The following is a 15040-nucleotide window of genomic DNA, read 5'->3' on the forward strand; positions in this document are numbered from 1 at the left end:
TTCCCATTTGACGATGATTGAGTCAGCCTATTGAGTGAATTATTCGGCTATATTGGATGTTAGCTCAGTTGGTTTTGTGCTCCGCACACGGTCCCACTATTCTTCACTGCTGTTGCAAACTTCTTTTAGAGCCAGAACCTGTAGTCAGTGTTATCACCAAAATAATACCCTGATAGGTTGCTTATCAAGTCAATCTCAGTGTAACTATTTCAAACCAATCTTGTGGTTGAGGCATAGCCTCCTCAGCCTGAGAGGGCTTTCTCAAGGGTTAATGATATTGATTAAAGATATAGATAGATAACTCTAGGAACAAAACGAACAAAAGTATAACTAGTTTACTGGTTGAAACTATGATTAGCAAATATCTATTGGGCTATGGAGTCAAAATGGTCTTCAAAAAAACAACATGATCAACAAAACATGGAAGTCAAGGCACTTAGAGTTTAGGTTTATGAATAAAACAGTAACATAGTGAATCAACATAGTTTACAAGCATGTGAAGGAAGTTAGAGCATTTTCCAATGAATTCTAAGTATCACAAGCTTATACCACTACAAATAAGGAATTGAGCAAAGCCATAAGAACAACAAACACATAAACTCTTTGTGAATCTTGAGTAGTCAAACTGATCTCTGTATTAAGTATGAAAAGCACAGTTTTTTACAATAACACAATCTTTCCTCTACTAATGACATTTCCAACCCTGAGGAATTCGATTCTCAAGCTTTATATAGAGTTTTACATCCTTGGATACTATGATCCACCTTTAGAGGAATTGAAATTCCTAACTTAGACACCTATCTATTCACAAAACAAACTATTTAATTACAACTTGACAGCTAGCTGTCTTTAAAAGTCCTAATACAAATAGGAGTAAAAATCCTAAAAATTGCGTTCAACAACCTTATCTATGAATTCAATACATTCTTTAATAAGCTTCCAACCCATATCTTAAAGCTTGATGATGTCCATAGTGTTGTTGCAAAACTTGCTGAGTCATGACCTAACTGTCCTAAAAAATAGGAGACAGAGTTCCTCCTTTTAAGGCCCTTAATCCTTAGTGCTTATCTTCAAACAATTTTGTCGGTGTACATGTCGCATGCATTAATAATACATATAAACTTCATTTTTCCACCTTTGCAAGAAAGGGAATCTCGAATAGATGAACAACAGAATAAATCATGACTGTGCTACGTAAATACCCTATTTTGCAGCACAACTTTTATATTACTTATGGAATACTTCTTTGAACCATTCTGCATCACTACCATCTGAAACTTGATTAATGATCCTCATATGTCTACCATAAATCATCAAACTATGAATTTATCAGAACTTACCTTTGAAATCATCCATAAGGTGCTAAATGGTCACCTTCAGCAGTTTCGTAGCGCGCTACAAAATTGTTGTGTATGCTCTTTTTCAACACGACCTTCAAAAATCTGTAGTTTGGGATTTTTTCAAAATTTCATAGAGACTGATATGAACACCAAGAATCAAAACAACTTACCCTTATGAGATGTTCTTCTCTTTTATGCCAAAACTTTCCTATAAATTTATCATTTTCCACATTGTTTTTATCTAAAAAATAGATGTTGAGACAGAGCCTATGTCCTTTCATCCATAATATCTGTTACAACAATGGAGGAGCTTTTTGTATATAATAATTTTTATAAGAAAAACCTCTCTCAGTTTTTTGAAAATCAGCTTCAGTTGTCCGGAATCTGCATTATAAAATCATGTATAAAACAGGAAAATTCAGAATTCTGCAAATAGGTCTCAAAGGAAACTTCGAATCTCCAAATTGGTAGCACCTGGCAGAAATTTGAAAGAGGTTTTTGTTCTTTGTTATGTTCTTATAAAAAACCTCCTTCAGATTTTTGAAACTCATCTTCATTTTCCTGAAAATTCCTTTTGAAACCAACAACTCAAAACAGTCCAAGGAACACACAAATCCCCTTGCAGCTCCTGGTAGAAATACATGTAACCTATCTGGATGAAAGCTTGTGTGAAGCTGAGGTCATCCATGATAGCCTTATTTTTATCCTTTCATCTTCATGGAAATTTCCCTTTATAACCCAAACCACCCTCTTAAAAATATGACAACTGTAAAGAACTTTTTGGACAATAAGTTGTTTGTCAAAAAGTTAACTTTTCAAAGGTTACAACTGACTGGTACATGCAAAGGTGGAAAATTAAATGATAGAGAGGAGCTTCGGTAACTTGTTTAAGGAAGGATATTTGAATGTGGAGAGAAAGGTGACAAAATGAGGGAGTGTAAAACAATAGCCACTTCATCAACCAATAAAATAACTCTCTTTTTCATAAAAAAGAAGGTTGCACTCCTAAACTCCTATCTATTGATCCTTGATAGATGTTACAAAAATGGAGGAGGTTTTTGTACATAAGAATGTTTATAAGAAAAACCTCTTCCAGGTTTCAAAAACGAGTTTTCAATTACTCAGGAAACCCCTTGGAAGTTAACTACTAAAAATAGAAAAACAGGGTTTTTGCCTCATGATGCGCTACGAAATTAGTTGTTTTCGTAGTGAAAATCACCTTTTTTGAACTAGTTGCGCTACGAAATTGCGTACTCCTGTGTATGCTCTTTTTTCATTATAGTTTTCAAAATGGTTAAAGATATGAGTTCTAAACAGCATGTGAGACTTCTAGGACATGGAACAAGGTTGATTTAACTTTATTTGGATATGAAAATGACACTCTTAACCTACCTACCCTTTATCAAGACTAAAATGAGCTTTAGACCTCCTTGAAATCATGACCAAAAGAAAAGTTGAGACAATGATGTTTTGAGAATTTTTGGGTGATAACAGTGGCTCCATTAGGGATAGTGTGCCCCAGTGGTACACTAAAAACCGGTAGCTCCAGTGTTGCTATCCATCCTTTAGAATAAAACTCTGAAATTCTACCCAAACTGCTCCTCAAGCTTTAATGATTTCTGCTAGAAGAACTCAAACTTCACCTACTAAAAAATGCTCAGTCAACCTACCTGAGCTTATTTGCACATTCCTACCTACCCTATCAGCTGGAACCTCCATTTGTAGCTCAAGGAACATGAAACTTCCAATGAAGCCAGTCAATGATATGATCTGACACTTGAATCTCTTGACTGTGCTTGAAGCAAAAATAAACATGATACTGAAATAACCGAGGCAGCATGAGATGTAACTGATCTTCAAGATGAAAATATAACTGGAGATCTGAACAGTAAACCTTTTCCATGTAATCAGCTATAGGGTCAAAAAAGACATGATTAGTTTAATGATCATCATAACATTATATATCTTCAGACAACTGATTCTCAACCACACAAGATTCCTTTGATATGCTATCCAACGGCTTTTTTGAATGATTCCCACAAACAATGTAATTTTCCTCATTATTATGATCATTCATTGATGTAAGCTGCTACAAAGTATGACATAAAAAATAGACCTTTTCCTCTCCCTAAGGGTTATAAAAGCTATCTTCTAGTATTTCTTCTTGGTGTTTGCAATGCTTTTCATACTCTTTATGATCAAAAGACTCGCAATTTTGTTGCATCCTTACATTAATCTCAGAGGATGTAACATGGTTTTCATAAGTAAACCCTTGCTGATTTTCATGTTGCATTTCATGGGATGTTATCCTTTATTCTTGGTTTCGAAATGTGTTGTTATGAAGAGCCTCTAAAATTTCTTCATCCATGAATTCATCATCATCATAACAATCCTCCAAATATTGAATAAAACTCATAGAATGTTTACAACAATCTTTGACTAGCAGTAAGGAGGGATGAAACTCTTTATACATCTCATTGAATACATCATGGAAATTAGAAAGCGAATATATTGAACCATTTTCCAAACCTTTACACCAAGACCATGCTTTTCCTTCTAAAGTAGTCATAAACATCTTCATGAAACAATCTTCAGGGAACTGAACCTTAAGACTGTGTACATGCATATGGAACCTAACCAAATGATGAGTAGTGTTTTCTTTCTTTTCATCTTTCAATATTGGAAGTGTTGTGGAGGTAATCCCCTCTACGGACAGAGACGATCCCTACTAGCCCAGACCAGGTCTAGCAACAATCACACAATGCTATCACGCAAGTTCCTAATTGCAAATACAAAGTAGATGGTGAGAACCTACTTGGATTCCAACGCTAGTATTCGTCGAAGAGAGGTCGCCCTCGTTCCTTTGCCTTGGCCGGTCACAATTCTCATGATCTCCGTGATTGGACACCTATACATGCAAAGAACAACACGAAAAAAAGCATAAAATCTAGTAGATGCAATTATATATTAGTCAGAAAAGATATAACTCAACATCAAACATAAGACAATGAGAGTGGAACCATAATGATAGTCATCTATTATTAATAAATAACAAAGAAGAATACAACCATTGTTCTGACGTCAAATCCTCCTTTGGCTGGGTAGTCAGCTACACAAGTCTTGTAAAGCTTGTTGGGATGAGGAACAAGCCTCTCTCTCTTTGGGTGACAAGAATCTCCTTACTTAGATTTGGCCTTATGGGTGCAAAGAAGGCTCTTGCAGCTTCAAACTCTTGAACTCCTAGAACTACTGACTATTGTGACTGTAACTAGCTTGCTCAAGGCATAGAGACAAGATTTTATAGATAGAGAGGGAAGAGATAGGATCAACCACATTATTCATGGGATTGGCTTTATCACTTGGAAACTTCCATGAAAGGTGGCAAACCACTTTCCATTCTATGGAGATTCGAAGCCAAACCATCCTATCTCAACATAGATTTAGTTGGTGAATGGGTTGAAGAGAACCTTCGAGAGTTTGGTGGTTGAAAACTTTACTCGATTCAGTTGGCGCGAGTGAAACTATGAGACAAAGCGCCAATGGCACGCCCTTTTTAGAGGATTTCCCTCATTGGCGCGGGAAGTGAACTGTGGACCCGCGCTAATGCAAAAAGAGTTGTTTTCATGAGTATTTTGGAAGAGATTTCTTCAGGGCAAATGAAGCTCATACTCAGAGGAATATAATCCAAGTGGTTTCAGGTCATGTCACTTCTCACAGGTCCTAGAATGAGTCCTCCAGTGTACGGGTGAGGGGTAATAGGGACGGTGACAAACGGTGACAAATTGCTGTGTAACAGATGCCCCCTAAAGCATGAGGCCTGAGAGAGAGAGGGGTGAAATGCTTTACAAGAACATGCGTGACTGAAAACACGGCCGCCGGAGAACCTGTGTAAAGAAGTATAACTGATATCTCAAGTACATGATATATGTGTGGTATGGGCGCAGCCATCCATGATAGAGAACATAATAATATAGATCCAAGGTATGGGCGCAGCCATCCAGAGACGATCGATAAATAGACTCAGGCATGGTCGCAGCCATCTAGTGAATGAGTCATGTAATAATCATAATAAGCCACAAATCGCAGCCTAGATTCCAATAGACAAAAACCAGGGTCCTGCGCTCCATCTCGACCCGAAAAGAGTACAAGTTCAAGCATGCGAATACATGAGTTGAAGTCGAACATGCATGCACATCGTCTAATTACCAGTCAATGATGAAAACTATTAACAGACACGAGAGGTACCATCAATAATGACAATGGCCCTCAAGGTACTATAGGTACAATCTACGGCGTGCGAATAAATGAGCTAGCGTCAAACACCCGCAGAATCATTCGATCGGAGGCCAATGGTGAAAACCTCTCGTCGAACACGAAGAAACTGCCATTGAGGCATGCAGGCTCCAAGGCAGCGAAGGGAGTCTCTAGATCAGCTTCCTGGATAATGAGCTGAAGTCGAAAAGAAGTGATCTTGATCAAAGGTGGGCCATGGTGTTTCCCACATCATTGACACGAGACAGAGGAAAGATTCCGTGGTGATGCAAAATTATGTGAGGTATCAGAGGAGGTTGTATTGCTGCAGAGTCCAACTTCTCTTGAACATATCGGCGGCACGACAGTGGATTTGTCAGTATTTGACATCAAATGAGCAGAGGTCATGGTGAAAAGGCAATGAGCAGATGAGAGGCGAAATAGGATAACCCAAACGCACGGAGGCTAGCGTAAAACAAGATGAGATGTCCCCAGCCCGACACAAACATAGACGAGTGCCATGTTCAAGAGCGACATACTGCCGACATGATGACAATTATGGATCCATTTTCCCCACCATTTCTGGCGGGTACCCCAGTTATTTTTAACAAGCTTGACGGGGATAGCATATGCTTGTGAGCATCATTATGATGGAATCCGATGTCATTAATTTTTAACGAGTCTGACAAAGGAAGAACTCGGCGCCTTTTCCTATTTAGAGAGTCTGAAAAGACAGCAAAAAGAAAACTCCAAGGGGGTCCTTTCTCGTAAAGTTGTGTCTCCCGAGCCCAAAAAAGTATAAAACAATGCTCGAAAGGACCGCCCGACCATTACGATCAAGGAGTACTTTTCATTTATAGTGACATCGATCTGAAAAAGTAGAAAAGTGATCAACATCACGTCGTTTCGTAACCATTTACAAACTGGAAACGAAAAGGGTCCGACAATCTTTTTGTTTTTACACGGTCGGAAAAGGGTTTAAAGACGACCGCCTCGTATTTACTTTTAACGAGTCAAGAGGGATAACTCGGCAATATTTTCACTTTTAACGAGTCAGAAAAGGGCTGAAAGATAACTCCATAATGACTTTTTCGTGTATTTACCGAGTCTGAAAAACTATAAAATACAACTCGTTTCACCATCGAAGGTGCAAAATGACCTGCCATAGCACCAAAAACAAGCGTAAAACCCATTTTCGACCAAAAGTATATTAAAATATTCAAAAAACAACTTTTTAAACCCTATTACAAGTCAAAAAGTCTATAAATGTGGTGAAAATGTAAAAAATAAAATTACTTTTACTTTTTACCTCTTGCATAGTGGTAGTGGTCCATTTGGGGTGCAAACTTTGAGCAATGATTACCACCAATCCGGGCAACCATTTGAGATTCCGCCAGTTCCAAGTAAGAGGCGTTTCCTTTAGCTCCATTTCCATACTTGTTTTATTCATTTTGTTCTTGAATTGAGCCTCTGCAAGGGGGATTTTAAAATTTAGGGTTGCGCCCCATTGGCGTGGGTATCCGGCACGGGTCCGCGCCAATGGGGTGACTTACCCAAAGGTGCCGCGCCATTAGCGCGACTGTTTTAGAAACAGTCACGCCAACCACACAACCTAATTTTTAACTTAAAAGTTCACATCATTTCTAAAATTTGTCCGGTGTATATGCCTACCAGGGTTTCATTAATGATTTATTCATCCTTGTGGGTGCAGGAAACAAGCAAAAATGGTGGTGGAATGGAAAGAACGGGAGCACGATGCCGTAGATGCCTTGGCCATGGCGGACGAGGGATGCATTAATGCTTTCAGAGACTGTGGTCTCAAGAAGTTCTTCCTTACCTCTTATCTGCAAGCTCAACTAGAGCTATTACAGTTCATAGTGGATGCTTGGGATGTCGATGACCAAGTATTTCGATTACGGGATCAGACCTTAGAGCTGGATGTATCTGATGTGTACTTCATTACTGGGCCTTCACGGAGAGGTGTGAGCCCCATTTTGACTGGAAGCAAGCCTTCCGGGGAAAAAATAGGTGAAGTGAAGGCTCGCGTGTGCCAAGAGGCACAATTTGGGAAGAACAACGCCAAGGTGGATATCGCCACCATCCATGATTTGGTCCTTAAGGTGATACTGTTAACCATCACACGTGCAGCTGGCATATAGGCGCCCCATGAGGCAAGTAAGAATCATCTGTTACTGGCGACAGAATGTCTCAGCCCCACCATTTTGATTGGGCTACAGCGGTGACTATAAATATCAAAAGGCAGCTTACAAAGTGTAAGCGCGGGGGAGTGAAACAGTTCGGGTATGTCTCTATTGTGGTGTCATTCTTCTTGGAATGATTACCCTTATTCCAATACCAGGGAGTTGTAGTAGCGGATCCATTACCACGAGAGCCTAGGATGGCTCGCTGGGCAGCATTGATGCCCAGAGGAGGAGGGGGCCAGCAGATGTCTTCGCGGCCCGAGTTATTCATATGGCTTCGCTGCCAGCTGATCGTGGTAGAGGACTGGCCATACGCAGGAACCGACTTCATGGGGGACCCAGACCTCCCACTGCCAGAGGGAGAGGAATGGGAAGAGGAGCTAGGTATGATCTTCTCTTTTTGATATTTTTTATGTGTTTTTATTTTTTTTTTTCAATATATGCATGTTCTGATGACAGTTGTATATATATGCAGATGTGGGCCCAAAGCGACTAGCCGGCTTATCTCCTATAGCGCGGAGGGACGAACGTGTAGCTGACCCTCAGGCAAGAGGTGCCATTGGGGAAGAGTTGGTGCAGAATCTCGAGGGACTTACCCAAGGGATTCCTGTTTATGCTAGATTGGTGGATGTGTCGTTTGCATATCAGAGGCACAGGGTGGGGGTGCCGACCCGCATCCATCGTCTATTGAGACGCTTGGTGCGCACGGTGGTGTGCTATCATGAGCACCACCATGAGTAGACTCCTAGGTTTCTTTTATGCATATTTTTTGAGGGACATGTTCTCTGAGGATGTATCAGGATGAACATGTATTATTTTTGGGTTTTGTAACACACACGGTGCAAACATTATGACACACATATATATATATATACATATGCCTATGGTTTATGATTGTGCTTTTATGTGCTTGCTTGTATGATGTTTTGATTATAAATTACGCAAATGTATATCTAATACATGATTTGCCAATGCATCAGATAATGTGTTTAATCATCGTGGAATATGATGATATGTGATAAAATCAAAATTCCTTTCTAACAATTTAACACGTAAGTACAACCTTAAAATGTGACGGTCTCTGATGGAATATGGCCCATTGAGCTAATGGGCGACAAGCTAAGAGTCTAGGTTAACAAGCAATGTACGAATACCGAGATTAATTTCCTCGGCTAATAATTCAATAACAGCGCTATATTCAACAACATTGTTTGTAGTACAGTGTAAACATACACCTTGAAGATCTATCAACTCACCGTGAGGATCGTAGATCACCCATGCCGTAGAGGAAAAATTACGAGTACTGCGGCAGGCACCATCAGCGAAACCAATGTAAGGTGCACCCGACATCTACAAAAGAAGCAAAAAGACACAATAAGGGGCAATCACGCTTTCACACTAAACCGAAAACATGAAAACTCACACACACACACACACACGCATGTACAAATCGAAGCGCATGAATTATGCATAGTACTTTTTCAAGTACAACCCATTGCGAGGCTTATCAAGAGGATTACCTTTGTAGTCAATTAGCTCATAGGCCCCTTTTTGCAACACTCCCTTTACAATGTAAGGGCCTAGCCACATGGGCTCGAGTTTGCCTGCACCCAGCTTGTCATTGGCTTGGTCATATAGCAGGACAAGGTCTCCCTCAACAAAGGAACGAGGATGAATGGTATGGTCAAAATGAGTTTTGACTCTCTTCTTTTGAGCTTCGATAGCTAGAGAGGCTAAACGACGAGTCTCGTCTAACCGTTCTAGATAAAGAAGTCGTTCCTCTACCGGAGTGGTGTTGGGAAGTAGCTCGACGGCTATTTTCAACAAAGGAATTTCACATTCTATAGGAAGGGTAGCCTCCAGTCCATAAAATAGTTGAAATGGAGTGAATCCGGTGGCATCCTTCACAGAGGTTTGGTAGGCCCACAAGGTGGGAAACAACATCAGATGCCAATTAGACTTATGCATGTCGACAGTACGTTGAAGCATCGTAACCAAAATCTTGTTAACAGCTTCAACCTGACTGTTAGACTGAGGATAATACGGGGTTGATGGGAAGGATGGTCCTGACGCTTGACTGAATGAGCTGGAAGATCATCCAGGTATGGTTGTACAATGTGACGAATGTCATGAAAGGCATAGGACATTGCACGTTGGAAGGTAGCGTCGGCATTCTTTAAACCGAAAGGGAGCTTCTTATAGGAAAAAGTGCCCCAAGGACAGATAAAAGCCGTCTTATGCTGATCAGCGAGCGCGATGTTGATCTGGTTATATCTAGAAAAACTGTCCATAAACGAGTAAATTCGCTTCTTGCACACTCATCAATAAGCTGATCGATGAAGCGTGTAGGGAATTTATCCTTAGTACAGGCGCGATTGATATCACGGTAATCAACACAGACTCGAATAGTGCCCTGCTTTTTGTTCACAGGGACTATATTAGAAACCCAATCCGTTAGTGGAATGGGGTAAATGAAACTAGCCTTGAGAAGCTTTTCGACTTCTGCTTTGATGGCTGCGGCCTTTTGGGGGTGCACAGGGCATAGGCGCTGATGAACAGGCTTGGTACCTGGATACGTGGGTATCTCGTGCACCACTATACTAGGGTCGATGCCGGGCATCTCTTCGTAGGACCAAGCAAAAACATCACGAAATTCGCGAAATAGGTCAGTGTAGAGTTGAACTTCCTCTGGAGTGCAAGTGACTCCTATGTAAATGTGCTCGACAATCCCTGATTTCACAGAGATGTCGATGGGTTGGGTTTGCTTGATGTTTCCCATATTGCCCTCAGAAAATACTTGGTAGATTTGAATAGGTGTTTGAATGGGCGAGGATGGGATAGAAGAAGCGAACAGTTCGAGACATGCGATCATTTCCTAATGGGCAGGCAGAAACGAAGAGCGATGGTGATGATATGACCAAGGGGGCTCTTCAAGAGACATCGTCTCTATGATGGCTTCATCGGAAGGAAATATTTCCTTTAATGGATCTGAAGTAGCATCATCTCCAAGCCAAGGGAAATGAACATACGAATCGGGAACACCGCTTGAAAGAGTAGATTCAGGGGGAGGAGCTGATACAACAATGATTTTGATGTAGTTGAGCTCGGTAGGACTCAATGGCATCATATCTCCCTACGATTCTTCCTGATTAGGGGGAGGAAGGACCCACGGATCAGAACGCACGGAAATCATATTAATAGGGGCGAGATTCGGAGGTGGAAGGAGAAAGACACCCATTAGAGCGGGATCCTTAAAGAGTCCGGATCCCACACTCTCGAATGATTTAGAGGTATGCTCCACGAATGGCACATTACCTTTGGAAGAGGAGGCGAAGAAGGAGAGCTGGTCCACCGTGACAATCTTCCCTTGATGAGGGAAACAAATGACATGAAAAGGGAGGAAGCCATGGCTTGCATGGCGTATGTCCAGCTACGGCCAAGGAGGAGGTTGTAGGTAAGATTAGTTTCGACAACTTTGACACTAATCTACACTTCTACAGTCTTTCCTTCCAAGGAGATGGGCAAGCGTTGGAGGATACTGTAAGGACGAGACTCTCTTCCATCAAAGGCTTCTAACGTCGTAGGAGACCCACTTAATGTAGGAGAACCAATAGCTTTCCAGCAAGTAACAGACATGATGCAAGTTGAGGCGCCTTCATCATTGACTGTACGATGGATCGTTTTTCCATTGATGATGACCTGTATAAGGAGAGCGATTTGGTGGGGCAGTCTCGGCGTATAGCCCTCAAGATCAAAAGAAATCAGATCTGAGTCAGCCGGGTCTATGCCACTGATGGCCGATAGCAAGGACTTCCTTTGGGAGGGGCAGCTCTAGAGGACTTCTAGAGGGACATAGCAGACGGAGCCTAAGCTAAGTCCTCAATGATGTTGTAGTGTTGGGCAGCACGAGCATTAGGGTTGTAAGAAGACTTCCAAAGTACACCTTTCAGAGGGGGTGAGGAAATCGTCTCAGTGCTGGGTCGTTCGATGTGGAGAGGACCAGAATTGGACGGAGGAGCGCTGGAGGGAACCTCTGGCTCTTTCCCACCGGGACATGGATATTATTTTGCTCGATTAGTGACATGGATGGGAATTGTCCCAGCCATAAATACTTGAGAGCCGAATGAAGAAGAGGGTTGTGATGGATCTGCCACCATTTGAGTTTGCTGAGAAGGGAAAGGTTCTTTAAGCACAGCAGGAGTCCCAGGAGCACCTTTCAATAATCGACTAACTTCGGACCGCCTAGGGCAGTCTTTAGTGTAGTGATCCTCATCACAGATAAGACAAGGATACTTAGGTTTTCGTTTGGCTCCTTCCTCGGGTGGATTTTTAAGGGAGTCCTGTTTGGGCTGTTTGGTCTTATTCTTAGCTTTCCCTTTCTTTTCAACTTTCGAGGATTTATCCACCGCAGTGGAATGAACAGCGTTAACCTCAGAGGTACTTATAGAATTAGATTGACCTTGAGAAGTGTTTGCGTTAGAAGCATTCTGTTTTTACTTCCCACGGTTGGCGGTTGATTTCTTTGATGACGTGTTTACAGAGCCAATAACTCCGTCAACAGATGGTTTTGGCGGAGCTTTGGATGTTCTGGGTCTCGGGGAGTCCGGCAAAAAATCATATAGAGTACCTACCTGAGAGTATACTAAGTCGAGGTACTGAGCACGTGCGATAGCTTGCTCTTCAGTTACACAAGCTCCCATGGCGATGTCTCGCGCGATCGCAGAGACAAAGGAAGCCGTGAACCAATCGATCAGGAGCTGATCAGGAATCCAAAATTTGATCAAGAGACGATGCTGTCTCCATTCATGTATATGATCAGATATATGCGTGGCCGTGTCCTATTTGAGAGACGTAAGGAGATGTGTCCCTGTCTCATACCGGATGGGTAACTGAAAATGAGTTAGGAATGCCATAGCCAGCGAGTTGAAATATTGAAATGTTCCACGATTTAACTTAACATACCACTTAGCAGCTGAGTCGGTGAGAGTCCTTTGGAAGAGGTGGAGCCGGATGGAGTCATCAAGCCACGAGTTGGATGAGCACCAAAGGTGATAAGTCATGACATGGGCTTGAGGATCTTAACCAGCTTTGCCATCGAATTTTGGGCAATCACCAGGTATTTTAGTTGGAACTGGTGGCCAATATGGATTATGAAGAATGGGACCATTCGTCAACTTGGACACATCTGGAAGTTCCAACGTCGCTAAGAAAGGCAACTGAGGATTAAAGGACATTTGTGGCTGTGGAAGAGAGGTAGTACTAGGGTTCCAACCAGGTGGTGGTTTCCCCCATGGACTTTGTCTCGATGGGCCTGGCCCATAAGGGTTCTGCCCATAGGGATTTTTCCCATAGGGGTTCTGTCCATAAGGATTTTTTCCATAAGCAGACAGTTGACCGTGGGTCTGCCCCCTAGCACCCCATGGATTAGCAACTTGACTTGCAGGTGCAACGTACTGTTGTTGATAATTTTGATAAGGAGTAACCTGCATTTGTTGATAATTTTGGTAAGGGGTAAATTGAGTTTGCCCCTGGGGTTGGTGGTAGCCATACATTTGCTGAGCTCCATACTGAGCCTCATAAGAAGGTTGCACTTGGTAGGAAGGTTGGGGTCATGGCCCACCTTGCATTTGATAACCAAGTTGAGTCTGGGTCCCAGAAGAATGTCCTTGAATAGGTTGGGCTTGGACCATCTGGCCAGAAGGTTGGCCTGGTTGGGTTTCGGACGGACCTGTTTGCCCAGAAGGATGTGTCTGCTGGGTACCAGGTTGTCCTTGAGCAACCAAGGGTTGTCCTTGCGGAGCGGATGGTTGAGCAGGCTAGACGGTCGGTTGCCCTTGAGGTTAGCCAGCCTGTCCAGAAGGATGACTAAGCTGGGCAGTGGGTTGGCCTTGCTGTGCAGAGAGCTGGCCCGTTTTCCCAGAAGGATGACTAGGCTGGGTAGTGGGTTGGACCTGCTGTATCTAAGGCTGCCCGCCTTGCCCAGAAGGATACCCCTGTTGGACTGTCGGTCGACCTTGTGGAATGTAAGTTTGTCTGGTTTGTCCAAAGGGATAACCCTGTTGAATACCAGGTTGGCCTTGTGGAATGTAAGGTTGTCCTGGTTGTCCAGACGGGTAACCTTGTTGGGTACCAGGTTGCCCCGGGTAACCAGAAGGTTGAGTCAGATAGGTAAAAGATGGACCGCCAGCGGCCAAAGGTTGTCCCTGATAGGGTTGTCCTTGTAGGCCCCCAGGTTGTCCTGGGTAAGACTGGCCATAATATTTCTGCCCCTAGGGGTTTGCACATAATATGGCTGGCCTTGGTTAGGTGGTCCCTGAAGCTGTGCAAGCATTTCTTGGCCCCCATGGAAAGAGGTGGTACCAGGGTTCCAAGCAATGGATAATGGTACCAAAACCTCAACAAGAGGTTGAGTAGGGAAGGGTTGAGAGAGTTGAAGGTATTGACTGGTAGAATCATAGTAAAATAATGGACCCTGCGCATTCGGATCCTGAACAGCTTGCCTAGAGGCATCATACGGCCCCCCTCCTGGAACGGGACCAGAAGAGGGTGGACCACTTTGTGCAGGGTGGACAACTCTAGGCGAGAGTGCCGGCTGGCCATTACTCACTTGACCGTGAGGGGGACCAACACCAGTGTTCAAGGCTGAGGACGCTGTTACGGCACTAACAACTGGAGTTGAATGTGATACACAAATAGTTGGATTCGTTGGAACTGAAGTGACAGGTGTAGTGTGGACTTGTGAAACAAAAGATCCCATGGTGGGAGTGATATGGGGATCCCACATGGTAGAAGCAGGGGTCCTGGCACTTACCCTATCCCTCAACGACTGATAGCATGGGGGGAGTGGAGAAGTATCTGGGATGGGAGTGTCGATATTCAACACCACAGGTGTCTCACTCACTCTAGGAGATGTCTCATCCATGTGAGAGGTAGACATTGGAGACGAAACACCAGGGGGGGTAAAAGGAATATCGTCCTCATCAGGCTCCCAGATGGGGTTCCAATGAATTTCGTAACCTTCATCGTCCGGAGTGTGAGAGTTGATTGGTTGGATACTCGGGATAACAGGAAGAGTATCACTTACAACCGGTACCTCATGAGTAGCGGAAGACGGAGAGCCTTGATCACTTTGAACGGGAGTCGATGGTTCAGCCAGGAAGACAAACTTCAAAAAAACCTAAGGGAGTCTAACGATAAAGGACCCTACTCAAACTAACGCACACAAGATCTAACCAGGTAATGTTTATC

Source organism: Pinus tabuliformis, chromosome 4_2 (genome assembly GCF_031772625.1).
Source record: "Pinus tabuliformis cultivar Carrire ecotype Pingquan chromosome 4_2, CPIR1, whole genome shotgun sequence".
Taxonomy (NCBI): Eukaryota; Viridiplantae; Streptophyta; class Pinopsida; order Pinales; family Pinaceae; genus Pinus; species Pinus tabuliformis.